At 41.8% G+C, this 26,881-nt stretch overlaps 1 long non-coding RNA gene across 1 annotated transcript; it reads right to left on the bottom strand.

Moving 5' to 3' along the window:
- Positions 1-15,403: 15,403 nt before the first annotated feature.
- Positions 15,404-26,869, bottom strand: LOC138745973 (uncharacterized). The gene is made up of 3 exons (XR_011346633.1): positions 26,654-26,869; positions 26,518-26,554; positions 15,404-15,492 (listed from the first exon to the last, which is right to left on the bottom strand). It is a non-coding gene; the product is annotated as an uncharacterized lncRNA (long non-coding RNA).
- Positions 26,870-26,881: the final 12 nt, after the last annotated feature.

Here is a 26,881-nt window from a genome sequence, read left to right as displayed (position 1 = left end):
ATACAGGCAGAGGATATGCATAAAACGATTTAGGAGGAATGCTCAACTGAAGGAGGTGGGAAGTAGCACAGGAGACACAGGCCAGATCAGAACAAAGAATGGCCCGCAAGAATCAAAGGGAATGGAAAACCAGTCTAGGAGGAAGATTAAGGCACGAGGAGGTGTTAAAGAGAACAGCAGAAATTGGCCAGACAGGGACCGAATGGTGATTAGAAATATCTGGGGATGAATTAATTTCAGATCTAAACAACAGGATAGTCTGGCCTGGAGGATTAACATGGGAATGCTACACCCCAGAAATCTGCAAAACAGGAGATGACTTGTGATAACCCTTATGCAAAAAGATCTAGCAGGGAAAACAACTTTTGTTCTGTGTGATAAGATTGACCTATATAAACTGTGCCAACTGGACAATAGGGGTCAGTCTCGGGGAGTAGCTCACTGGCAGGTGACCTATGAACTAACAGACTGACCCAGAGCTCTGTTAAGTTTTATTCTTGTGCTGTGTAATAAATTGACTGTTGAACCGAATACCTTCTCCTATCACTTCATTCAAAGAACGCGCTGGACTCAGACTACACATAGACTAAATTAAGAGTAAGTTAAAGCCAGAGTCCAACAATTTGGTGACCCCGACGTGATGAAGATGGAGAAGTGACGGAAGAAAAGATACGAAACACCGGTCGATTGTGGTGTGATGATAACAACAAGTGACCATTCAATAGAGTGAGGTAAGCAGACGCCTGTTCAAACGAAGTTCTGCTATTGGCAAAGATAAAATTGTGTGTTGTCACTACTCTGCAAAAGACCTAGTTAAAGACAAGAATAAAACAAAAGGAGGTTGGAATCCCTCTACGGAGGTTGAGGTCCCTCTAGGAAAAGGAGGTTGGAATCCCTCTACGGAGGTTGAGGTCCCTCTAGGAAAAGGAGGTTGGAATCCCTCTACGGAGGTTGAGGTCCCTCTAGGAAAAGGAGGTTGGAATCCCTCTACGGAGGTTGAGGTCCCTCTAGGAAAAGAAGGTTGGAATCCCTCTAAGGAGGTTGAGGTCCGGTTGGAATCCCTCTACGGAGGTTGAGGTCCCTCTAGGAAAAGGAGGTTGGAATCCCTCTACGGAGGTTGAGGTCCCTCTAGGAAAAGAAGGTTGGAATCCCTCTAAGGAGGTTGAGGTCCGGTTGGAATCCCTCTAAGGAGGTTGAGGTCCCTCTAGTAGAACGGGGTTGGAGCCCCTTGTAGCAATCTCGAGAGGTAGATTTAGACACTTGGCCAAGTAGTATAAGGTGTATGGGGTGATAGTTATTTGTTTCTATAGTGTGTAATAAGTATTTGTTTAAGAATCGTGTACCATAGTAGTGTATAATAAGTATCCGTATAAGGTGTATTGTGTTATAGTTATTTGTTTCTATAGTGTGTAATAAGTATTTGTTTAAGAATCGTGTACCATAGTAGTGTATAATAAGTATCCGTATAAGGTGTATTGTGTTATAGTTATTTGTTTCTATAGTGTGTAATAAGTATTTGTTTAAGAATCGTGTACCATAATAGTAATAAGTATCTGTATAAGGTGTTCGGCATTTAACTGTTTTTTCATGCACGCTGGTATTGTTGCTGTGTATATCACTGTATTACTCTCGATGTTTTAAGTACTTCTGAAAAAGGGGCAGCAGAGGTTACAGATTGTACTGTTTTACAGGGTAGAGAGGGCATAGAGGCAAGGTATTTAGAATACGGATCAGGGAAACACAGTGGGGATAGGCAGTCACACAGTGAGGCATCAGTGTACACAGACTAACCGCAAAACAAACAATGTACATTTCACACAAAGGGGGAAACTAACAAGCTAACCGCAAAACAAACAATAGACACTTCACACAACCACGAGACACATAATCCCCCACCTGGCTCTCTCTCTGATCATCCCTGAAGGGGAACACCTGTTTTCAGGGAGCTGCTGGTCATCTGGTGGTTATATAACGTGGAAAGGGGCGAAGTAGAGTGCAGGGTGTCAAAATCCTATCAGGAGAGAGAGCCAGGGAGTACGAGGTCTAAAGGGATAAAAATCGGAACAGAGATGGAAGGAGTAATAAGGGATGTAGGGCAAGAGTTCGGGGAAGACAGAGGAGTTCCCCCATCTGTAGACAGACAGTGGGAAAATACAAGGAATCAATTACTGGGAGGATGACCGAAGGGAGAGGAAGGACAGGCTAGGGAACGGTACGAACAGATTTGGAAAGAGCTGCAGAGTCAGGGGAAGGTACCACGAGGGTTTGAAAAAATCCGGCTGTTACTGTACTTAGGAGAAGCAGAGAGGGAAGCATGATCACACACAGAAGACAGGGTCAGGAGAACCCTCGCTTCCCTTTGGGATATGCGTTGCGGGAAAGGGGGGAAGTACGGCTTCCAGAAAGATATAGACAGATGCCGCTAATTTATGAGGGTCCGCAAATTGGGGAAAGGTATCAACCCTTCTCATTCACTGACATGAATTGTATTTTGGACAAAATGCCACCTCCGACTGAGGGAGGTGGAGCGTGGATGGGAAAGTTCTGCCAAGTTACGATGGGACATAAGATAGCCATAGGGGATTGGAGAGCATTATTGGGGAAACAGCTTGGGCTGTGGGAGATTCAGCAGGTAGAAATGATCGCAGGAATCACTAGGTGCCTCGATGCTGAGCCATTTGCCAACCATGCTACGGCAATAGGAGGGGCAATGCGGGATAAGTTTCCCGTTCCCCCCGGTGTCATGCAGTCCCTGACTTTTTCCATAAAGGATGATGAGGAGATCTCTACTTTTTTGAGTCAGTGTAAGGAGAATTGGACCAATAAAGCAGGAGTACACCCGGCCGCAGATCCCTTGCAGACTACTCTCTTTAGGGCTGCAGTAACAAGCGGACTGCCAGCTGTTGTGAGGGAGACGTTAGAGAATAACCCTGATATTCCTGGCTGCTCGAATGAGCAATGGGAAAAATATTTGACCCATCACCTGAAACGTTACAGGGCTAAGCAAAAGGAGGACAAACAAACTACGGAGTCTGGCAACTCCTTAAGCTTCAATTGGCAGAGGCTAGGCAAAAGGCAAATGAGGAAAAAAAGATTTCCTCAAAGGGTGCGAACCAGATGATTCAGCAGCCACCGCAGCCACCACAAGGGAATGATACTAATTGGCACCCGGCCCCATATTGGGCACCGGGTCCCACCGATGGGGGGATTCCGAGTAAGAGGGAGAGTTCGGAGTGCTCCACGAAGGCAGCCAGCCGTATGTTTTGGATGCGGTCAGCCAGGACACTTGAAGAGAGACTGTCCCCTAGTTTGGGAGCCTCGGGACCCGGGGGCAAGGGGCTATGGACCACCACAACAGGAGCCTTGGGTCCAGCCCCAGAGATCGTCAGTGCCACCCCCGGTACATCAGGCACCCTATGCGGCTCTAGCTCCGAGGAGACAATTCCCTTTGCTGACAGAGGAGGAGCAATATTGCCCACAGTGACGGAGCCCGAGTACACACGAGCAGGCTAGGTTGGCAGACCCTTTCCTGCAGATGAAAGTCATGGACATGAAAGTATCCTTTTTAGTGGATACAGGAGCCAGGTTTTCAACACTCACTGGTGCTGAGTTTCAAGATAAAACATCATCCTCTAGCGTCCAGCTGATAGGGTTCTCGGGTACACCAGAAAATCTGCCGTTTTCTACACCACTAGTCACTTCTGTGGCAGGACAGACTTTTACACATCAGTACATTTTGTCAGCCAGGTGCCCTGGGCAGAGACCTGTTGGTCAAGTGCGGAGCATCGATCCTTTGTGGACCCAGCGGAATAGAGGTCACCTTTCCAAATGGATATTCTATGAACTGTTCATTAACTACACTGCATTCCGGTTCTCAGATGTTGTTGGCGGCAGCTGGAGGATCCGCGTCTGAGGGACAATGGGCTGACATTTACTGGGGGTTGTTGCAACCAGAGGACCCTCAGAAGGGGGGGCTGCTAAAACTTTATAATCAATGGAAGCCGCGGATCCAGACGTTACACCCGTATACCCCTCCCTCGGACCCTCCCCATATGACCCTCTTTTACGATAGGGATGGGGATGAAATGTATCAGCATGCCTTTTATGAAGAGGTAGAGGGCAGGCAATGGGAAATTAATTCGGACTACATAGTGATAGGAAAGGAGGGAGTGGCCGCTGCGGTGGCACTGACATCTGAACAGCTGGAATGGTATGAGATGGCAGGTGAGGCCATTCCTCATGTCACCCTTGCAATTGGCACTACTCATCAGGCAAAAGATTTGGGACCGATGTGTCGGAACTTGAAGTCCCTAAGGGACTGGTCTGACACCCAAATACCGACAGTGCAGTTCTCCTCATCTGGTCAGGCATACAGAATTTTGTCTCCGACACATGATCAAGTCCTCCTTGAGCATAGACAGATTGAACGCTTTCATGGTAGAGAGAAGATGGATCACCCCGACTCGGCCCCTATGCTAGATTCTCTCCCTGAGAACCTGTGGTCAGTGGGACCAGCAGATGTGGGTTTTTGTCAGCAGGTTGATCCCATAACCTTCGAACTGTCAGATTTCACCCCTATTTGGCAGATGCAGTATCCCCACAAACCTGATGCTGAGGAAGGTTTGGCAAAGACCATTGATGGCCTTAGGTATTCAGGGGTGTTGGAACATTCGCGTTCTAGTTGGAATACACCCATTTTACCGGTTCCTAAACAAGACACGGGCAAATATCGGATGGCCCATGACTTAAGGCGCATCAATGGTATTGTGAGTACACCCACAGTTCCAGTACCAAACCCATATACTGCCATGACTGCTTTAACCCCCAACCACAAGTGGTTCTCTTGCATAGATTTAGCGAATGCTTTCTTTTGCTTGCCGCTGGCAGAACCATTAAGAGATGTGTTTTCGTTCACGTATAGAGGTAGAAAGTTGCGGTATACTAGGCTTCCACAGGGCTTTATTTTATCTCCAGGGATTTTCAATCAGGTGTTGAAAGAACAGCTGGGGGGGCTAGCACTGCCAGGTGGGGTAGTTCTGATCCAGTATGTAGATGACATCCTATTAGCAGCACCTGATCATGCTTCCTGTTTGGAGGCCACCTGTCTCCTGCTAGTGCAGCTGTTTAAGGCAGGCTTTAAAGTCTCTCGCTCAAAGCTGCAATGCTGCAGGCAGGTGGTCACCTTTTTAGGGAGAATGGTCTCAGCGAAAGGCACAGGGATTTCCCCTGCACATCAAACAGCGATACTACATCATACAAAACCAAAGACAGTTAAAGAGATGCTTTCGTTTTTGGGTTTGTCAGGTTATAGTAGGCAGTTTATCCCATCGTATGGTGAATTGACACATCCACTGCGAACTTTGGTGAATGAGCAGGGGATGAGGAACCTGGGAGCTACACTGGATTGGACTGCACAGGCTGAGATGAGTTTTATTCCATTGAAGCAAGCTCTTACAACAGCTACAGATTTGGCGATTCCAAATTATAAACTACCTTTCTTTTTGGATGTTTCTGAAAAAGCACACACAATTGATGGTGTTCTTTTTCAGAAAAAAGGGGGTGGAAGATGTGTGCTCATGTATGGGAGTATCACACTAGACCCAACGGAAGACAGACACCCACCATGTACAAGACATGCAGCAGGAGTAGCAAAGATTCTACAAAAGGTGGCACACATAGTAATGGGACATGGCCTGACAGTATTAACAACACATAGTATTGTAGCATTTGTGAGCTCCACAGCATTTACAATGACTTCGTTAAGGCAGACGAGACTAGAAAAGATCCTGAATGCTCCAAATGTTACGTTTACCCATGAAGGCATTAACATGGCAGAAAATAGTGGAGAGGATGAACCAAACAATAAAAGGTAAGATCGGGAAAGTACAGGCACGGACCAAACTAAATTGGGTGGATGCGTTGCCTCTGGCATTAATGTCAATAAGGAGTTCGGTAAGTTCTGTGACAGGATTCACTCCATATGAACTACGAACGGGGCACCAGTTCCCGGGACCGGGAGCCGGAAGTCAGACTACGAAGAATGAGGTAAGTTCAATGGGATGCAAGCTGTATTATGATAAACTAACGGCTCTGGTGTCAGATTTTTCACAACAGGTCACAGGTCCCAACAGAGAAGGGGAAACACCGATACCTTCAGTCGCGGAGTGGATTCTGCTAAAGGTCATCAAGAGAAAGTGGTCGGAGCCCAGGTGGACAGGACCCTACCGAGGGGTGGAGAGGACGTCCCACGCGGTTCGACTACAGGGAAAAGGCGAGACGTGGTATCATTGGAGTCAGTGTGCAGCCACGGACCCACCAGCACGGACACTGGAACAGATTCGTACGGCGGCGACTGAGAACCTGTGAGCAACTACGGACTAAGAACTTTCTGAACGGGTCCCTTTAAAGAACATATTGGACTCCGGGGACTGTTGATGGTAGAATCTATTGTTGTTTAAAAATCGATGACAATGGGCAAGCAGTAAAGGAGATTTCTTCAGGTATTCGCAAATTAGCTCACGTCCCGGTTCAGACCTGGCGACCCTTGGGCAGCGCATGGCGGGGAAATTTGTTCTCTGGAGACTGGGGATGGATACATACTATAGTGCTAGTTGCTGGATTTGTGGTTTTGGCGTTGATTCTGATCCCATGCATCCTTCCCTGCCTCCAGTGCCTCATTCAACGAGCGCTGTCACAGAGAGACATCCCCAGACCCCAAGGCATGTATTTGTCCCTACTGCCCTCTCAAGAGTGTAATGATTACAAGGGATCAGAAATGCCAACCCTGGCATGTAACCCGGATTTCTCTATCTAATAAGTTAACTGGTGGTTGGTCTCATTTTCATGAGACCAAAAGGGGGACTGTTGGAATCTAGGGGTTAAAACAGTATGAAATAAATGATTAATCAATAAGTTTATTTGTACTGCATGAGTCAGGGAAAGAGGAATGTGGCTAAGTGGCTGTCACAGCATGGAGCAAAGTTGGCTGAACAAAATTGGCTGCTCCCAAGATACAGGGAGAGGATATGCATAAAACGATTTAGGAGGAATGCTCAACTGAAGGAGGTGGGAAGTAGCACAGGAGACACAGGCCAGATCAGAACAAAGAATGGCCCGCAAGAATCAAAGGGAATGGAAAACCAGTCTAGGAGGAAGATTAAGGCACGAGGAGGTGTTAAAGAGAACAGCAGAAATTGGCCAGACAGGGACCGAATGGTGATTAGAAATATCTGGGGATGAATTAATTTCAGATCTAAACAACAGGATAGTCTGGCCTGGAGGATTAACATGGGAATGCTACACCCCAGAAATCTGCAAAACAGGAGATGACTTGTGATAACCCTTATGCAAAAAGATCTAGCAGGGAAAACAACTTTTGTTCTGTGTGATAAGATTGACCTATATAAACTGTGCCAACTGGACAATAGGGGTCAGTCTCGGGGAGTAGCTCACTGGCAGGTGACCTATGAACTAACAGACTGACCCAGAGCTCTGTTAAGTTTTATTCTTGTGCTGTGTAATAAATTGACTGTTGAACCGAATACCTTCTCCTATCACTTCATTCAAAGAATGCGCTGGACTCAGACTACACATAGACTAAATTAAGAGTAAGTTAAAGCCAGAGTCCAACAGGTGCGAGAACACAGCCTTGCTTCACGCCATTGTTAATGGAGAAGGGTTCAGAGAGCTCATTGCTGTATCTGACCCGACCTTGTTGGTTTTCGTGCAGTTGGATAATCATGTTGAGGAACTTTGGGGGACATCCGATGCGCTCTAGTATTTGCCAAAGCCCTTTCCTGCTCACGGTGTCGCGCAAACAGAGGAACTACTGACATGGTCTTTGCCCTCAGACAGCTCCAAGAAAAGTGCAGAGAACAAAACAAAGGACTCTACATCACCTTTGTTGACCTCACCAAAGCCTTCGACACCGTGAGGCCGTCACCATATTGCGCACAGAATTTAACATGTATAAAGTTCACCAGGCTTGGTGCTTGAAAGGTAAATGTTACCGCTCAGGAAGGTTCTTGTCGTGTTTGCATAGAGAGATATTTGTTGCTCCAGGATTTCCACAACTGAGGTACCACGACTAGTCACCTCAGGGTCTTGCTGATGAAACTTGCCCCATCAGGGTCATCTCGATGGAAACCTCTTTCTTCAAGCTATCACAGAATTTCATTCCTTTATTTCAAGAGAAACAACAGCCAGAAAGCACTTCCACCCATCTACTGCTCTGGAACTTGCTTTCAGCAGTTTCAAACAGTTTTCCCTGGATTGCACTTTTAAGTTACTTATCAGTATCCCACACACTGACTGACTGAGCTGTTAACTCTCTCTTTTCCAACTGAAACTCCAAAGAGAGCATGTGACTCATGTCTTGCAAAACCCCCATTTATGAGAAAAGTTCTTTCTTCTTCTCAAGTTGTTATCTTAGGTAAACAATCCATAATTTACCTTTCTGTGAGCACTTTGCAGAAAGGGTACTGATAGACAGCATGACTCCAGCAAGACAATGGTCAATTATTTTATCAGTTCAATTAACACCTACTTGTGAAAGGTGCTTACATTCTCCAGAGATCTTGCAATGTGAATTCTTCAGTCTTTCAAATAAGATGTTTTAAAACGTGTGCATGTATGTGACCTACTCTAAATCTTATAAATTCTCCCCAAATATTAATATTGTTACAGTACCTGATAACAATTTTACTCCATGAACGAAGGAAGCCTGGAAGTGGGCCCAAAGTCTTTAGAATACAGATATAGTGACCACCAGATTTCCTAATACTTGTTCCCAAGTTCTGCAATATGATAGAGCCCCTGGTACCCAGGTAGAGAGATCAAATGTCTCAGAGCACTACTGGCATATTTAACATCAAATTCTTCAATTAACTTGTCAATATATTATCCCCCACCCCCTACTTTCTGCCATTCTTTCTTTCTTTCTTCTTCTTTGGCTTGGCTTCGTGGACGAAGATTTATGGAGGGGTACGTCCACGTCTGCTGCAGGCTCGTTGGTGACTGACAAGTCCGATGCGGGACAGGCAGGCACAGTTGCAGTGGTTGCAAGGGAAAATTGGTTGGTTGGGGTTGGGTGTTGGGCTTTTCTGCCATTACTTGCAGTAGTTAGGATCTCCATGCACCTTTTGTTCTGACATTTATGGAATACTACTACCTATTTTATTTTCTCCAGCTGTTATGACTGTTAGTCATTAAATGATTAAAAAGAACAAAGACGGATAAATTGGTAATTAGCCTGTGGACCATTCAGTGAGTTGCTGTCATCTGCCAACCCAATGCCAAATAATCACATTTGCGAAAGTCAAACTGAAAATTGACAGAATCATCACCTTTTCCTCCTCACATTCCCCATGTATCTCTAGCCAGATACATTTACCTCCAATGAAGAATAACTCAATTTTTAAAAAAATGAATTTACAATACACCTTAGGGACAAAAGATTAATGTCTCACTTGTTTTCTAAAATAGCAGTATAGTGTCTTTAACATCTACTTCAGATGCACATATTTGAAAAATCCCTTCTGAAAAACCTTACATAGAGCAACTCTCCCATGAGTTGATTGCAATGAAGTACCAGTCTAATTCTATTTTCTCAACTCTCTGGTGAGGGATTTGAACACAAAGGCGAATATGTTAGTTGTTTAGGTGCTAGGGATCAAATGCATAACTCGATTTAAGATGGTGACTACTGAAGGCCATCAATGGTGCTGTAATCTTAAATAAATATTGAGATAAATATTGATAAATATAAAGTCAATGTTTGACCTATCAATGGGTTTACTTAGCTTTAATATTTCACCTTGAGTAAAAAATGCATTTTGTGTCTTCTCCAATTTCTACTGTTTGAACATCATATTGCTGTCATGTAATTTCAGATCTTGTTGAACTACGTAGTTTCAGTCTTCCACAGACTCACATATTTCTAGCTTTGCCAATCCGACTCTGCATCTACTGGTAAAGGGTCCAGTGCAAAGCTCTTCTTAATCAGCTCACTGGCGCCATTTAGGTGCCGGGATGGTATTACCTACCTAGGTAGGTAGTATCATCCCATGCACCTGATGACGCCTGCGTGCCAATTAGCCCAATGCGAAAGCGACACTAGGTATCATGGGACAAATTCTTCTTTGGCTTGGCTTCGCGGACGAAGATTTATGGAGGGGGTAAAAAGTCCACGTCAGCTGCAGGCTCGTTTGTGGCTGACAAGTCCGATGCGGGACAGGCAGACACGATTGCAGCGGTTGCAGGGGAAAATTGGTTGGTTGGGGTTGGGTGTTGGGTTTTTCCTCCTTTGCCTTTTGTCAGTGAGGTGGGCTCTGCGGTCTTCTTCAAAGGAGGTTGCTGCCCGCCAAACTGTGAGGCGCCAAGATGCACGGTTTGAGGCGTTATCAGCCCACTGGCGGTGGTCAATGTGGCAGGCACCAAGAGATTTCTTTAGGCAGTCCTTGTACCTTTTCTTTGGTGCACCTCTGTCACGGTGGCCAGTGGAGAGCTCGCCATATAACACGATCTTGGGAAGGCGATGGTCCTCCATTCTGGAGACGTGACCCATCCAGCGCAGCTGGATCTTTAGCAGCGTGGACTCGATGCTGTCGACCTCTGCCATCTCGAGTACTTCGACGTTAGGGATGTAAGCGCTCCAATGGATGTTGAGGATGGAGCGGAGACAACGCTGGTGGAAGCATTCTAGGAGCCGTAGGTGATGCCGGTAGAGGACCCATGATTCGGAGCCGAACAGGAGTGTGGGTATGACAACGGCTCTGTATACGCTTATCTTTGTGAGGTTTTTCAGTTGGTTGTTTTTCCAGACTCTTTTGTGTAGTCTTCCAAAGGCACTATTTGCCTTGGCGAGTCTGTTGTCTATCTCATTGTCGATCCTTGCATCTGATGAAATGGTGCAGCCGAGATAGGTAAACTGGTTGACCGTTTTGAGTTTTGTGTGCCCGATGGAGATGTGGGGGGGCTGGTAGTCATGGTGGGGAGCTGGCTGATGGAGGACCTCAGTTTTCTTCAGGCTGACTTCCAGGCCAAACATTTTGGCAGTTTCCGCAAAGCAGGATGTCAAGCGCTGAAGAGCTGGCTTTGAATGGGCAACTAAAGCGGCATCATCTGCAAAGAGTAGTTCACGGACAAGTTTCTCTTGTGTCTTGGTGTGAGCTTGCAGGCGCCTCAGATTGAAGAGACTGCCATCCGTGTGGTACCGGATGTAAACAGCGTCTTCATTGTTGGGGTCTTTCATGGCTTGGTTCAGCATCATGCTGAAGAAGATTGAAAAGAGGGTTGGTGCGAGAACACAGCCTTGCTTCACGCCATTGTTAATGGCAAATTAGTGACATGCTGATGACTTTTTTGTGTGAGCGCAGGAATGTGAAGGAAACAAAACATTAAAAAGGCACAAACTTTGTCAACCTATATAAATTTCTAAAGGACTGTGGGAAAGTCGCAGTGGGAGAGAGAGTGTGATGGTGGATCTGCCCTCCCAGAATTCCACGAGTGCTTCAAGGGTACTCCGTGCATATAGCCCTTTCTCTGCCGCATGGAATTCTGGGAGGGCATGTCCTCTATTGATTGCTCCCATGGTCTTTATAAATTGTGCACTATTATCACTAGGACTCTCACAGTCTTTATAAATTGTGTGGTTATACTTTCCCACAGCCTTTTATAAATTTACAAACATATATATAGGTCAGCACAACAACAGGAGCTGAAGGGCTCATACTGTGCTGTACATAATGCTTAATTATGTTATAATTAGGCATGATTAACTTTGTTTAAATACAAGATCATAATACATTGATCAGAATTTAGGGCAGGTCCACCATCACTTGATGCATCCCTCATACATCACCAGTGGAGGATAGAATCCCCTATCTCCAGGGATGCCTTGTGATGAGCATGAAAGGATACAGAGAACTGGTTAACAGTGATCTAGTGTGAAAGGCAAAAACAGTTTCCTTAACTGGTTCACTGAAAACCCAATCTACTGGTTAGCCAGTGTGAAAAAGGCTAATCACCATCACCCAGTAGTACTCACATCAACTGTAATGATATGCGTTGAAAAGTTGGTCACGGCCAGAATTAATTCATACATAAGCCAAGTCCTGGACTCAATGCAATTTGCCTATCCCCACAATCGTTGCACAGCAGATGCAAACTCACTGGCTCTCCACTCAGGCCTGGATCACCTATACGACAGTTATACCTATGACTGCTTGTCATTGATTATAGTCAGCTTTCAACACAATCATTTCCTCAGTACTGCTCACCAAGCTTCAAAATCTGGACCTTTGTACCTTCCTCTGCAAATGGATCCTTGACTTCCTCATTGGAAGACCAGTCAGTGCAGATTATAAACCTTCTCATTGGTAATCAACACAGGCACACTTCAAGAATCTGTGCCTAGTGTGATGGAATGTTATTTTTTTTTATGTAGTATATAGATAGGTTTTAAAAGGAGGTAAATTGTGGCAGGTTTTTTTTAAGTGTAGGTCACATACAAATGCTTCAAAACAGACCTCATTTAAAATGGCAGAGCTCTACTCAAGCCAGACATTTAAAATGGCAGAGCTCTACTCAAGCCAGACCTCATTTAAAATGGCAGACCTCATTTAAAATGGCAGAGCTCATTTAAAATGGCAGAGCTCATTTAAAATGGCAGAGCTCATTTAAAATGGCAGAGCTCATTTAAAATGGCAGAGCTCATTTAAAATGGCAGAGCTCATTTAAAATGGCAGAGCTCATTTAAAATGGCAGAGCTCATTTAAAATGGCAGAGCTCATTTAAAATGGCAGAGCTCATTTAAAATGGCAGAGCTCATTTAAAATGGCAGAGCTCATTTAAAATGGCAGAGCTCATTTAAAATGGCAGAGCTCATTTAAAATGGCAGAGCTCATTTAAAATGGCAGAGCTCATTTAAAATGGCAGAGCTCATTTAAAATGGCAGAGCTCATTTAAAATGGCAGAGCTCATTTAAAATGGCAGAGCTCATTTAAAATGGCAGAGCTCATTTAAAATGGCAGAGCTCTACTCAAGCCAGACCTCATTTAAAATGGCAGAGCTCTCCTCAAGCCAGACCTCAGTGCCATTGCAAAAACTTTGAAGAATGCTAAAAAGGACTTCACAAGTAGCTGTTAATTGAATATGCTATGGAGTAATGAGTTATTGTTTTGGAAAGCAACAGATGAACGAACTCAGAAGATTAGGTCCGGTGCCGGAGTCAGAGTACAGTTTGCTGGTCCAAGAGGGTCATGTAGTTTTCTCAGAGTGAGAATTCAGTTCTACAGTTCAACAGCAGCAACTGGGTCTGGAATAGGACAAGCTGGCAAATTTGTGGCAAATCCCCATTTTGAAGATGGGTTGTGAGTTCTGAGTTCAGCCCTTGTGGCTGGCTGTATGTTTCACTTGAAATAAGAGAAACAGAAAAGGAACTCTGTGGTGACATGAAAGAAAGAGGTTATCATCCGGAAAACCCAGATGGGGCAAGTTTCTTCGGCAAGACATTGACATGGCTGATCAGAAGGAATCAGTTTGTGTGTGTCCAAAGAGCAACAAATCTCTCTCTGAAAACCAACAAGAACCTTCCTGAGCAGTAACCATTTACCTTTCAAGCACCAAAGCCTGGTGAACTTCATAAATGTTAAAATCTGTGCACAGTATAAGAATTGCCTGATACCGGTGAACTTGGATGAGTGAGAAGTGACATTGGACTGAATTATAGAACTTTTCTGTGCACTTAGAATTAGAAGGGGATTAAGTTAATAGTAATAAAGTTTAATCCTATTTTCATGTTTAACGATAATTAAAAGCAACTTTTGTTTCAGTTACCATTTGTCTTGGTGAATTTCTATTGCTGCTGGGTTTTGGGTCCCCTGGGCCCATAACATGAGCCCATTGTTCTACTCTGCATCTATTACTGTGTGGCTAGGCACAATTCAAATGCCATCCATAAATTTACCAATTAAACTACAGGTGTTTGCAGAATGGCAATGAGGAGGCATATAGGAGTGTTAGATCAGCTAGTTGAGTGGTGCCACAGCAACAAATCTGCACTCAACATCAGTAAAACTAATTACAGACTTCAGAAGGGGGAAGCCAGAACACAAAGCAGTGCTCATCGAAGGGTCAGCAGTAGAGAGGGTATGGAACTTCAAATTCCTGGATGTCAACATCTCTGAAGACCAAACCTGGAACCATTATGTTGATGCAATCATGAAGAAGGCACGCCAGTAGCTATATTTCATTTGGAGTATGTCTGCAAAGACTTCTTCTTCAAATTTCTACGTGTTCCATGGAGAGCATTCTGAATGATTGCATCACTGTCAGGTATGGAGGTGTCAATGCAGAGGATAGGAACATGCTACAGAGGGTTGTAAACACAGCTAGTATAATCATGGGCATTTGTCTTCATTTAATTAAGGTAATCTTTAAAAGGCATGAATGCAGCTTTTATCATCAAGGACCCTCACCACCCAGGTCATGCCCTTATCCCACTGATATCATCATGAAGGAGCTACATGCCTGAAGACACACATTCAACTTTATAACAGCTTATTCCCTCCACCATCAGATTTCTGAACAGACATCAGGAACGTTGTGTGCGAGTGTTTGAATTCCAAGAAGAGTCGCAGTTGTTCTTGAAGATGCAAAATAAGTAAGAACTGGAAGCCTGCTTCAATGAAAAGATATGGGTATTTCAGTTTGCCTACCTTGTGAAAATTTTTGATCAAATGAACAAATTGGTCTCAGGCTGTAATGCAAGGACACAACTATCATTCAGTTTGTTAATGCTTTTTTGTTAAAAGGAGACCTCTGGTCATTGTATTGTTAAACAATATTGAAATCAAGGGCATGTACCGTGTGTCTGGTTCAACCTGCGAGATGGATGGGTGGAGGAAAATGCACATATTATTTTAGCATTTTAGTTTATGACCAACATTTTTCACACAACCAGCATTTATATAATACTCATTAGTGCTGGCAAAAAGACACAAGAGACTCCATTTGTCTCATTTTGATGGTGTGAGTTGGGTGTGGTTGGTTGGAAGCAATATTGAAAGAGGTGAGACGACGTAGAGCATGCATCTACTATATCCAGTATCGATTCAGATGTGAAATAACTTTGAAAATCTAAATCAAAACATCACAAAAAGTGGTGAACTTCAGTTGAACAAATGAGAAAAAAGGAAAAACATTGGAATTGCTATGTATGTGTGCATTAGGGGCGCCAATGACACATGATTAAATCTCAAGCACTTCAAATCATTCTGCTAAAGCCTATAAAACAATAAATTTTGTGAGTATATTTAAGGGAACTATAATGGCATGAATTTAATTCACAAGTCAAAAAATAAATCACTTCTCATAAAATATATTATTTTACTAAAACACTAAATTAGTGTTCAATGGCTCTATTTTATTGTTTAATTTTACCTTTTTGGAATCAAACAGAAATCCTGGAAATACTCAAGAAGTAAGTGGGAGCTGAGAAGAAAGAAACAGGGTTAGTTTTTCAGGTTGATGACCTTTAAAAAGAATTTTATTTTGGTATTTTTCAGCTGATTCTCCTTATTTAAAAATATGGTAATTCTGTAAGCCAAAGTGGAAAACAAAAGTTGCAACAATTGGCTCTCAAGTTCTTCAAAAGAAGTTAAACACCATGGAAGGAGAAAAAACAATGGACAGTCCAATGGAGTCACAAGGTATGGAATTGAAAGCAAAAAGCACATCCAGAAACAATGCTGGCCAAAAAGCCTTTGTAGAGGCATAGGAATGGTCAACATTCTGTATTGAGACCCTGCATCAGGATTGACAGTATAGAGAGAAGATAGCCCTTGTACAGAAATGAGGGGAAGGGGTGAGATGGAGGCTGGTAGGTGATGGGTGAAACCAGGTGAGAGCAATGAATGATGGGTAGGTGGAGTTAGGTGAGGGAGAGGGGTGCTGAGACAGAAGCTCAAAGATGATCAGTGAAAATAGGGATAAAGGATGGGGAATGTGGAAAAGAGGCTGAGAGGTGATGGGTGAAATAAGGCAGATGGAATAAAAGGGATAGGAAAGGTGAACCAAGGCAGAAAAAAGAGAAACCCAAGTGGATAATGATGTGGATGCTGGGCAGATGGAAGGGTGGGGGGGGGTTGAAGGAGGGAAGATTAAGAATTTTAGTAAAGGGGGGGGGGGTGGCAAATGGAAAAGGTGAACAGAAGGAGAGAGAACCTGGATGGATCGGTGTAATTGGGAAAGGAACAAAGAAGCTGTGAGTTACCCAAAATTAGAAAATTCAATGCTCACACTGTTTGGTAGACAGTCAAGAAGGTGGTTTAAGAATACAGCAGGATCTAGATGAACTGGAAAGGAATGGCAAAGCAAATTTAATTCATACAATGTGAGGTGGGTAGTACATAGTAAGCCTCTGGACGATTGTAGAACAGATTCTTTGGGTACAGCTACACAGTTCCACAAAAGTGGTACAAATGTAGACAGAGTGAGGAGCAGGTATTTGGCTGTTATTGTTACGCAAGATTTAAGTCAGTTTTGGTGGGTCCAGACACAAATTGACAAACAAGGAATAATCTTAATTGTAAACACGGGAAATCATAACAGGGAAAATACAAAACATGTTATATTATGTATAGATATGTTATTAAAGGAGATAAATTGTAGGCTTTGTTTAAGTGTAGGTTACAAACACTTCACAAAACAGACCTCATTTAAAATGCCAGAGCTCTGCTCAAGCCAGACTGTCCAGGATTTCAGTGCCTTTATAACGACAATGGAAACTGCTTTGCTGAAGGACTTCACAAATTAGTGTTAATTGGAAATGCTGTGAAGTAATGGACTATGGTTTTGGAAAGCAACAGATGAGTGGACTCAGAAGATTGGGTCTAGTGCCACAATCTGTCTGAATGGAGTTTACTGTCCTAAGAAGGTCATGTTGTTTTGTAGAGAGAGAAAGAAGGCTTTTTCAGGTGCATTCTACGCTAAGAATGCACCTGAAGAAGTAGAAGCGGCCCTTTAAATTACTGTTCAGGTGGCAGCGTTTAAAGCGCAACACTGGCCACCTGAAGGACACAGCTGCACAGGATGCGGCTCTGAGTGCACTCCAGCTCCTGCCCAGTGTCAGCTGTGATCAGCAGCCTGGCCCTTTAACATCCGCTTTCAGCTAGCTGCATTCAGGTGGCTGTGGGAACCACTGAGCTGATTATTCCTCTCAGAGGAGGGTTACGTAGCTTGCCTCAAGAGCGCCTCCTGCACATTCAGGTGGCCTCAAAACAGCTGCATACTGCCTAAATATGCGGCTTTACATACCGCGCAATTAGCCACCTGAAAGTCCCTAGAGAGAAAGAAACTGGTTTCTGCAGCATGGCAAGCTGGCAGCTTGTATGAAACCCCATTTTGAAGATGGATTGTGAGTTCTGAGTTCACCCTGGTAAAAGCCCTTGCGGTCCATACAAGAGGAGACGGCGAGATGTATAATGTTTCACTTGAGATAAGGGAAACAGAAAAGGAACTCTGTGGTGACCTGAAAGAGGTCATCATCTGGAAAACCCTGATGGGGCACGTTTCTTTGGCAAGACACTAAAGTTGCTGATCAGAAGGAATCAGTTTGTGTGTGTCCAATGAGCAACAAATCTCTCTCTGAAAACTCATAAGAACCTTCCTGAGTGGTAACTATTTACCTTTAAAATACCAAAGGTGGGAAGTGAAATTGGACTGTGAATTAAAGAACTTTTCTGAACTTGTACACATTCCATACACGTGTGCTTAGAATTAGAAGGGGGTTAAGTTAGGTTAAGTAATATGTTAAAATTTGATCCTGTTTTATGTATAAAGAAAATTAAAAGTAACTTTTGTTTAATTAACCATTTGTTTTGGTGAATTTCTATTGCTGCTGGGTTTTGGGGTCCTCTGGGCCTGTCATATTTGGCATTCATATCAGATACAGCAATCTCCGATACCAGTGGTTGTCTACTTTCTCTCTCTCTCTCTCTCATTAGGCCCTTTGAAACTGCTGTGTAAAATGGGGTTATCCAGGCAATTTGCCTAGTAAGCACCCCAGCTATGCGGCAATTAAAAAGAGTCTCACCTGATCAACCTCATCGGAATCCAACTGGGTCCTTGTCTTACCTCAGTGGTAGACAGGGAACCCAATTAAACTTATCTAGGTCATGTCCACAGGTGATTGGAACAGGAAAATGGCCAATCCGCTTATTCCAGTGAAATCTGCACTTGCGTGCATGGGTCACCAGGCCGCCAGTATCTGAACATCCAGCAGTACTTCCGGTGACTATGTAACGCATCATTGCAGGGGCGAGATTCCCTTAAATTTGCTGGGTTGGTGATTTCATGGGTCAATCTCCCTGCAATTTAAAAGGTGCTTCCAGCACCTTTGCCCCAGTAATCATACGCGAGTCCCAGGAGAGGTGCAATTTAAAAGGCACTTCTCTCTCCCTTTGTTACACTCGTGCAGTAATATAGGGTTACTTACAGAAGACAGGGGCTTCAACACACACTCCTAATTCCCTGTACCAAGTGGATGTGGCTCATTGCTAAGTATTCCCACACAATACTACAGTCCCGCTCCAAGTGTAGTGCACTCCCATCCTTGATTGGCAGGTGATGCGACTTCCGACTAGATTCTGGAGAGGTCACATGACCCTCCATCATCCACACTACATTCCACTGGTCAAAAGTCACCCCACTTAGCAATCATCTAAAAATATGATCAACATCGTTATGTACAATGGTAAACAGAAAAAAATCTTTAACTGATAGGTAACTATACTTATACTAAATAGCGTGTACATAAAACCACACAAATCAAAATATACAATAAATATCAAAGTAACACTAGTGCCTTTAAAATGAGGGATGAGGCACATCAGCAGGGAATGTTCTGGAAATGACAATGCTCTACCACCTCTCCCCACTGTCCAAACAGGGTTGTTGTGTTCCCATTGGAGCGGGATGCTGTGGGAACCCCTCCCCAGTTTTTTTTTTTTTTTTTTTTAATTTTTTATTTTTCACACCATAAATCACAATAGCCATGATATACACTTTTTCTTTTCCACACATTTACAGTGACTTTTTCTCCCTCCCCCCTCCCTCCTCCCAAGCCACCCCCCCACCCCCCCCCCCTCTCATCCATTTTAGGTATACAATCTAGGTTGCATTAATTCAGTTAGACAATGCTGTCATTCAACAGAAATACACCAGAAATTCTACTGAGTCCATTCTTTTCTTTTCTTCTCCTTCCATCAACTTAGGTAATGTTTGTTCCCGGTAGGTTTTCGCTATTGTATTTAATGTAAGGCTCCCATACTTGTTCGAATATTTCAATATTATTTCTTAAACTATATGTTATTTTTTCTAATGGAATACATTTATTCATTTCTATATACCATTGTTGTATTTTCAAATTATCTTCCAATTTCCAGGTTGACATAATACATTTTTTTGCTACGGCTAGGGCTATCTTGACAAATCTTTTTTGTGCATCTTCCAAGTCAATTCCAAATTCTTTATTTTTTATGTTACTTAGGAGAAAGATCTCTGGATTCTTTGGTATATTGTTTTCTGTTATTTTATTTAATATCTGATTGAGATCATCCCAAAATTTTCCTACTCTCTCACATGTCCAGATTGCATGAATTGTTGTTCCCCTTTCTTTTTTACATCGAAAACATCTATCAGATACTGTTGGGTCCCATTTATTTAACTTTTGCGGTGTAATGTATAGTCTGTGTAACCAATTATATTGTATCATACGCAGCCTCGTATTTATTGTATTTCTCATCGTTCCAGAACATAATTTCTCCCATGTTTCCTTTTTTATCTTTATATTTAAATCTTGTTCCCATTTTTGTTTAGTTTTACCATTTGTTTCCTCATTCTCCTTTTCTTGCAGTTTAATATACATATTTTTTATAAATCTTTTGATTAACATTGTATCTGTAATCACATATTCAAGGTTACTTCCCTCTGGCAAACTCAAGTTGTTTCCTAATTTATCTTTCAAGTAGGATCTCAGTTGGTAATATGCCAGCGCTGTATCTCCAGTTATATTGTACTTATCTCTCATTTGTTCAAAGGATAAGAATCTACTTCCTGAAAAACAATTTTCTATTCTTTTAATCCCTTTTTTTTCCCATTTTCTAAAGGCAAGGTTGTCTATTGTAAAAGGGAGTAGCTTATTTTGCGTCAATATTAGTTTTGGTATTTGGTAATTTATTTTATTTCTTTCTACATGAATCTTCTTCCATATATTGAGGAGATGGTGTAATACTGGAGAAGTTCTATGTTGTACCAATTTTTCGTCCCATTTATATAATATGTGTTCAGGTATCTTTTCCCCTATTTTATCTAATTCTAGTCTCGTCCAGTCTGGTTTTTCCCTTGTTTGATAAAAATCTGATAGGTACCTTAATTGTGCGGCTCTATAATAATTTTTGAAGTTTGGCAATTGTAAGCCTCCTTGTTTATACCATTCTGTTAATTTATCTAGTGCTATCCTCGGTTTCCCCCCTCTCCATAAAAATCTCCTTATTATTTTCTTTAACTCTTTGAAGAATTTTTCTGTCAGTTGTATTGGCAATGCCTGAAATAAGTATAGTATCCTTGGAAAAATGTTCATTTTAATACAGTTTATCCTTCCTATCAGTGTTAGTGGTAGCTCTTTCCAATGCTCTAAATCGTCCTGTAATTTTTTCATTAGTGGATTGTAATTGAGTTTATATAATTGGCCTAGATTTTTGTTTATTTGCACACCTAGGTATCTTATTGCCTGCGTTTGCCATCTGAATGGGGATTCCTCCTTAAATTTTGAGAAATCCGCGTTATTCATAGGCATTATTTCACTTTTATTTACGTTTATCTTGTATCCCGACACTTCTCCATATTCCTTCAATTTCTTATATAGTTCTTTTATTGATAGTTCTGGTTCTGTTAAGTACACTATCACATCATCCGCAAACAGACTGATTTTATATTCCCTGTCTTTTATTTTTATTCCTTTTATATTATTATCTCTTCTTATCGATTCTGCTAGTGGTTCTATAGCTAGCGCAAACAATAATGGTGATAGTGGGCATCCCTGCCGCGTTGACCTGCTTAAGTTAAATTGCTTTGATACATGTCCATTTACTGTCACTTTCGCTAACGGTCCCTTATATAATGCTTTAATCCAATTAATATACTTCTCCGGTAAACTGAATTTTTGCAATACTTTGAACAAGTAATTCCATTCTACTCTGTCGAAGGCCTTCTCTGCGTCTAAAGCAACTGCTACTGCCGGTGCTTTATTTCCTTCTACTGCATGAATTAAGTTAATAAATTTACAAATATTGTCTGTTGTGCGTCTTTTTTTGATAAATCCAGTTTGGTCTAAATTTACCATTTTCGGTACCTGTTCTGCTAATCTGTTCGCTAATAGTTTAGCTATTATCTTATAATCTGTGTTTAGCAGAGATATTGGTCTATATGACGCTGGTGAGAGTGGATCTTTCCCTTGTTTTAGTATCACTGTAATTATTGCTGTTTTACATGAATCTGGTAAGTTTTGTGTCTCATCAATCTGGTTGATTACATCCAGGAGGGGCGGTATTATTAGGTCTTTAAATGTTTTGTAGAATTCTATTGGGAGTCCATCCTCTCCTGGTGTCTTATTATTTGGTAAATTTTTTATTATCTCTTGTATTTCTACTGTTCCAAATGGTTCTGTTAATTTATTTTGTTCCTCTATTTGTAGTTTTGGTAGTTCAATTTTAGTCAAAAATTCATCTATTTTCCCTTCTTTCCCTTCGTTTTCGGTTCGGTATAATTGTTCATAGAATTCTCTGAAGTTTTCCTTAATTTCTTTTGGATTATATGTAATTTGTTTGTCTTTTTTCCTTGTTGCCAATACCATTTTCTTAGTTTGCTCTGTCTTAAGCTGCCATGCTAAGATTTTGTGTGTTTTTTCACCTAGTTCATAATATTTCTGTTTTGTCTTCATTATATTCTTCTCCACCTTATATGTTTGTAATGTTTCATATTTTATTTTTTTATCCGCCAATTCTCTTCTTTTGGTTGTATCTTCCTTTATTGCTAATTTTTTTTCTATGTTTATTATTTCCCTTTCCAACTGCTCTGTTTCCTGGTTATAGTCCTTCTTCATCTTGGTTGCATAACTTATTATTTGCCCTCAAATGAATGCTTTCATTGCGTCCCATAGTATAAACTTATCTTCCACTGATTCCGTATTTACTTCAAAGTACATTTTTAATTGTTTTTCAATAAATTCTCTAAAATCCTGTCTTTTAAGTAGCATGGGGTTTAATCTCCATCTATACATTCTTGGAGGGATGTCCTCTAGCTCTATTGCCAATAACAGGGGTGAGTGGTCCGATAATAGTCTAGCTTTATATTCCGTTTTCCTAACTCTCCCTTGAATGTGGGCTGATAACAGGAATAGGTCTATCCTTGAGTATGTTTTATGTCTAGTCGAGTAGTATGAGTATTCCTTTTCTTTTGGGTTTTGTTTCCTCCATATGTCCACAAGTTTCATTTCTTGCAATGATTTAATTATAAATTTGGTTACTTTGTTCTTCCTGTTAATTTTTTTCCCCCATTTTATCCATATCTGGATCCAAATTCAGATTGAAATCCCCTCCTATTAGTATGTTCCCTTGCGTATTAGCTACCTTCAAAAAGATATCTTGCATAAACTTTTGATCTTCTTCGTTAGGTGAATATATATTAAGTAGATTCCAAAGCTCTGAATATATCTGACATTTTATCATAACATATCTCCCTGCTGGATCTATTATTTCCTCTTCTATTTTAAATGGCACATTTTTGCTAATTAATATAGCCACTCCTCTTGCTTTTGAATTATACGATGCTGCTGTTACATGTCCTACCCAATCTCTCTTTAATTTCTTGTGCTCCAATTCAGTTAAGTGTATTTCTTGGACAAATGCTATATCTATTTTTTCCTTTTTCAGTAAATTTAGTAGTTTCTTCCTTTTAATTTGGTTATGTATTCCATTAATATTTAGAGTCATATAGTTCAGCGTAGCCATTTTATATTTTGTTTATCTTCTCTTTCCGTTTTTCCATCATTACCTTTCCTCCTTTTCCATTTCTGTTTTCTTATTTTCAACTCTTTACCAGACAACATTCCTACAACATCCAACATTTTCCTTATTCTCCTATTTCTATCTTCTTTATCCCCAATCTCCCCTTCCCCTCCTGAGTTGCCCTTTATCCCTTGTCGGACAACCACATCTCCCCTCTCCATTTGGATTTGCGAATCCACTCGCAAGCGTCAACTGATTTTGCAGTGACCGCTCTTTTCCCCCACCCAGCCCCCCCCAGAAAAGATTTCGCTTTTTATATGTCACAAAGGTCACTCTTTTAATTCCCTCCTTATTCTCTCTATTCCATTACCTTCTCTTATTAATTCTTGTCTATACTCTCTATGTTTTCCTCTAATTACAGATACTTTCACATATGCCCATTGTTTCTATTCACTCTTATACCTCTTTACCCGCATACATATCAATCGTGGTCATTTTTACCCTCCTTACCCTTCTTCATCCCTCAGTCTATTTTTGTCTTTACCCACATACATATCAATCGTGATAATTTTTGCTCTCATTACCCGTCTTCATCCCTCAGTCTATTTTTGTAATTGTTCTGCAAATTTTCGTGCTTCTTCTGGATCCGAGAATAGTCTGTTTTGTTGTCCTGGAATAAATATTTTCAATACCGCAGGATGCTTCAGTGTAAATTTATATCCTTTCTTCCATAAAAATCGCTTTTGCTGTATTGAACTCTTTTCTCTTCTTTAGGAGTTGAAAGCTTATATCTGGATAAATGAAGATTTTTTGCCCTTTATACTCCAGTGGTTTGTTGTTCTCTCTTACTTTTTCCATTGTCTTCTCCAGTACCTTTTCTCTTGAAGTATATCTTAGGAATTTTACTACAATAGATCTTGGTTTTTGTTGTGGTTGTGGTTTAGGGGCCAATGCTCTATGTGCCCTTTCTATTTCCATTTCTTGCTGTAGTTCTGGACATCCTAGGGCCTTAGGGATCCATTCTTTTATAAACTCCCTCATATTCTTGCCTTCTTCATCTTCCTTAAGGCCCACTATCTTTATGTTATTTCTTCTGTTATAATTTTCCATTATATCTATTTTTTGGGCTAGTAATTCTTGTGTCTCTTTAGTTTTTTTATTAGATTCCTCCAATTTCTTTTTTAAGTCTTCTACCTCCATTTCTGCTGCTATTGCCCGTTCTTCCATCTTGTCCATTTTTTTCCCCATTTCTGTTAAGGTCATATCCATTTTATTTATTTTCTCTTCTGTGTTGTTTATTCTTCTTCTTAAATCATTGAATTCCTGTGTTTGCCATTCTTTAAATGACTCCATGTATCCTCTAACAAGAGCAAGTATATCCTTTACCTTGCCTTTCCCTTTATCTATTTCACTGTACTCTTCCTCTTCTTCTTCCTCTGGGTTGACCATCTGTTGTTTCTTTGCTGCCCTTTCCTCCTCTTCTTTGTTTCCATTGTCTTCTGTGGTCTCTTCTTGCTGCAGGTGTTCTGCAGCTGTCGTTGCCGGCTGTGGAGATCGACTCCCCAGCTGGTCCCCCCTCCCGTCGGTGTGTTTTTTTGCATGCGCATCGCGCATGCACGACTCCTCGCGCATGCGCGGTTGCGTACTTTTACTCGGCTCTGTGAGCCATTGTTGTAGTTCTTTTTCTACCGACCTGAGGTAGTGGGGCCCTCTCTCCACAGCGGGCCTCTTCGGACAGGTAAGGCCTTCACCTTTTTCCTCCGTTGTCTTCTCTTCCTCTCTTCTTTCCGTTGATTTTGATTTTTCTCCTTTTGTCTCCATCTTCTTTCCACCTTTATACTCACTTTTCTTTAACTTGTATTTCTGTGCCTTTGTATTTTCTCTTGTTTTTCCCGACTTTTCTGGAGAGGGCTGGAGTTCACCGTCCGGCCACTACTCCATCACGTGACTCCCCCCAACCCCTCCCCAGTTTGAGAGGGGAGGGAAATTTTTAAAAATTTAGTTACTAACTCACTCACATATGTGGTCTCTCTGATTTGTCTGGCATATATGTGCACTTTTGCCATCAATATCAGCACATGCACCGCCTCCCATGCATTGGCCATCAATCTGGGCACTCCCCCATCAATTTTTATTTGCAAGTGAGGAAATATGACCACTTATTGGTAGTGCAAAAAAAAAGTCTCAATGTATATATTAAAAAAGTAAACAAACTGACTGTGCAATACATAGAAAACAAAAATCAATAAAGTGCAAAAGTAAGAGTCCTTAAACAAGTCGCTGATTGAGTTTGTTCTTGATAAGTCTGATGCTGTTCTTGAACCTCGTGGTGCGAGTCTTATGGCAATACCTCTTTTCTGATGGTAGCAGCGAGAACAGAGCATATGCTGGGTGGTGTGGATTCTTGATGATTGGTGCTGCTCTCCAACGACAATGTTGCCTGATGTTCTTGATGGTGGGAAGGGTTTACTGTGATGTCCTGGGCTGCGTCCACTACCTTTTGCAGGGCTTTCCGCTCGGGGACATTGGTGTCCCTGTACCAGACCATAATGCAGCTGGACAGCACACTTTCCACCACACATCTGTAGAAGTTTGCCAGACTTTCCAATGTTACGCCAAACTCCTGAGGAAGTCGAGGAGCTGACGTGCTTTCTGCATGATGCCATTTGTATGTTGGGTCCAGGAAAGATTCTCCGAGATAGTGACTCCCAAGAACTTACATTTGCTCACCCTCCTAACCTCTAATGATCACTGGATCTTACACCTCTGGTTTTCCCTTGCTGAAGTCAACAATCAGCTCCTTAGTTTTGGTGACATTGAGTGCGAGGTTGTTGTGGATAAATATTCACAGTTCCTCCAGCTTTTTTGTGTTTTTAACTTGCAAAACAAGGAGCTGTTTAAATAATGTAGATCTATCTTTGGTGATTCTGGAAGTGTTTTAGTTAAGATAGAACTGAGGTTCGAGAGTCTGATAGCAGTTGGAAGAAACTGTTCTTGAGCCAAGAGGTGAAGAAACTTCTGTACCTTTTGACTGAAGGTAGCAGCAAGAAAGGAGAATGACCTCAATAGATAGGAAGTCAATGCCCAGGATTCTCCTTCATCCTCCTAACTCTAATAAGTATAACCACAAGCTACTCAAACTCTCCTGTAACTGGTGAATCTCCTCTATGCTACCTTCAAATCCAGTACATCTTTTCTAAAGTAAGGAGTTCAAAATTGCACTCATTACTTTAGGTGCAAGGTCATCAGTGCCCTTTCAGTTGCAGCAGAATCTCCTAGTCCTGAAATGTAATTGAGATGGCCTGTCATTTAGTGAAAATGCTGCACCTTTTTATGAGGTTGCCAAATTTCAATTCGAATAAGTATGCCATGTTGGTGTCTGGAATGAAAAGGTATGAGAGGAAATCTAATCTATTAAAAGTAAAATGTTTATACGAATGCTATTACGCACCAGCAACACCCCTCATTCCTTTTGTGAATCATTCTCCCTATAGAAATAAAACAGAGAAACAGCATAAATCAAACTGACTTTAACAACATACAATTATTTGGCAATTTAACAATTTACAACACGGCGATGCCAGTACTTAGAATAACATAGCCGCAGTTATGTGATATATCCAATGATCTTGGCAGTGAAGATGGAGAGATTCTTCATATTTTTGTGGCACAAGGACCATGGTATCTGGATTGTGACAGGGTAACATGCCACTGCCAACTCCCACCAAAAAAATAAACGTTGACGTTGCGCCCTCATTGTAACTCAATAAACACGAAGAAGACTTGCAAGTCTAACATCACAAATCTTTACTCAC

This window comes from Narcine bancroftii, chromosome 11 (genome assembly GCF_036971445.1).
Source record: "Narcine bancroftii isolate sNarBan1 chromosome 11, sNarBan1.hap1, whole genome shotgun sequence".
NCBI lineage: Eukaryota > Metazoa > Chordata > Chondrichthyes > Torpediniformes > Narcinidae > Narcine > Narcine bancroftii.
This window is presented reverse-complemented; position numbering and strand designations above follow the sequence as displayed.